This window comes from Triticum dicoccoides, chromosome 1A (assembly GCF_002162155.2).
Source record: "Triticum dicoccoides isolate Atlit2015 ecotype Zavitan chromosome 1A, WEW_v2.0, whole genome shotgun sequence".
Taxonomy (NCBI): Eukaryota; Viridiplantae; Streptophyta; class Magnoliopsida; order Poales; family Poaceae; genus Triticum; species Triticum dicoccoides.
Genome location: NC_041380.1, coordinates 132,184,840 through 132,186,768, shown reverse-complemented (window position 1 = coordinate 132,186,768; position 1,929 = coordinate 132,184,840). Strand labels below are relative to the sequence as shown.

Sequence of the window (1,929 nt, the reverse complement as noted above, 5' to 3'; positions counted from 1 at the left end):
TTTTTAGTTTCGCATGGGCCTCGGATTTTGCGCCCGGCCCTGCTTGTGAGCAACCAGACGGCATCCCATGGGATCAGACACGCCACAGTTCACTCGCAAAGCGCTACACACGCGTCTGCTCCCACCCGCGGCACGACCCGCCTCGGAATTCGTGACACAACCGCGGCTTCCCTCGTACGCCACCGCCCCCTCCCAACCAATAACTGCCCCAAGCCCGTCCCCATCCTCCCCTCCGCAGTTCCAAACCCCTCCACAGCCTCGCTCCCTCACATTCGCACCCGTGAACGCTCTCCTCTCCCTGAACCTTCTTTCAGAAGCCAGGGCCACTCTCTCTCGGGCTCCGCTCCACCGCCGCGGCGACATGGGGGGAGGCGCTATGGAGGTGGACCTGACCCACGGCGCGGTGGCGGCGATGTCGCGGCTGGCGCGAGGCCTGCGCCCGGTGCTGCAGGTGGTGGGCGCCCCCGCCTCGGCGGGCGGCACGGATCGGTACCGCTTCCTGCTCTCCGACGGCGTGCACTCCCAGGAGGGGATCCTCGTCCCCTCCCTTGACAGCCTCGTCAGGACCGGCCGCCTCCGCGACGGCACCGTCATACGCGTCCTCGACTACGTCTGCAACTCCGTCTGCGGCCGAAGGTGACGGCCAGTCGCTCTCCCGCCCAATCCCCCCCGCGATCTGCATTGGTTGTCCCACGAGATGGATTAGGGTTTTGATGTGCTTTATATGTGTGCTAACTGCTAAATGGGGGGAAATGCTAGGGTTCTGCACGGTTTTCCTGTACTAATTTCCCTCGTGCGGTGATTGCGCGAGCAGTATGCCGCGAGATCTATGGCTCTCCTTTTGTGGCTGGTGCATGCACGCTTTCGGTGGGCTTGTAGTTCATTCCTCGCATTACATGCTAATAATGCGCATTTGCGAGTGCTGGTTTTGCTGTGATGTGTACATGACTGAACTTTTTACATTTTAGTAGCAAGTTGCAACGGAGTTATGTGGTCAATATACGGCGATGATGGGTAGGTGTCCAGTCTAGCTGGTTCATTTGGTACAACTTAAATCAGTTATCATAACCTTGCCTGCCAATCTGGAAGGAAATAGCTATCCGGTACTACCAAAACTAAAAGACCGACTTGTGCATTTGTGCTGTGGCCGTGAGATCTAGCCTTGTCTATTTGTATGGAAACAAAGATTTATATTTAGAGTTCAAATCAATTATTTTGATGTACATTAGAGCACACAAACCTTCCATTATCAGATATATATTTTTGCTGCATGCAAGGCCACCTGACAGCACAAGTTTATTGGCTAGATAGGACTTCCGTTTTCCTGATCTCAGGCTTCTGCCTGAACGTTTTACCTTCTGTTTGTGTGGTTTAATGTCTGCGCCACCCTTCGTGCTTGTTTAGCTTTATACCATTTTGGAGAACTTTTTTCCAATATACCATGACACGCCTGCCTTTTGGTTTGAGAATGGCTCATGTGACACCGGCCTTTTGGTTCGAGAATGGCTCATCCGCTCATGTGACAATGTGAATACTAGTATGTATATGCTGTTACAATATTACTCGTGTATTGACTATTGACTATAAAGAAAGTGCCTATTGGGGACCATGCCAATCTGATTCTAATATATTGCCTATGTTTTTAAGGCGGTAAGGCGAGGCGAGGCGCTGGGGGGGCGCCTCACTGCCTAAGCGCTAAGGCATAAGGCGAGGCGATGCCTTAGAGACTTGTAAGCAACAGAATTAAGTAGAATTTGGTAGGCATTAGGCAACTAGGCATACAGCCATACACACCTTGCAACTGATGGTTGTAGAGCCCATATGGTTCTGGAGAGGATGGAGAATCTGCAGGAGAGGATGGAGAATCTGCAGGAGAGGATGGAGAATCTGCAGGAGAGGAGGAGGAGGAACTGTAGGAGGGGAGGGGGA

At 52.9% G+C, this 1,929-nt stretch overlaps 1 pseudogene; it reads left to right on the top strand.

The window, feature by feature from the left end:
* The first annotated feature begins 223 nt into the window (after positions 1-223).
* Positions 224-1,929, top strand: part of LOC119366808 — a 6,647-nt pseudogene continuing 4,941 nt past the window's right edge.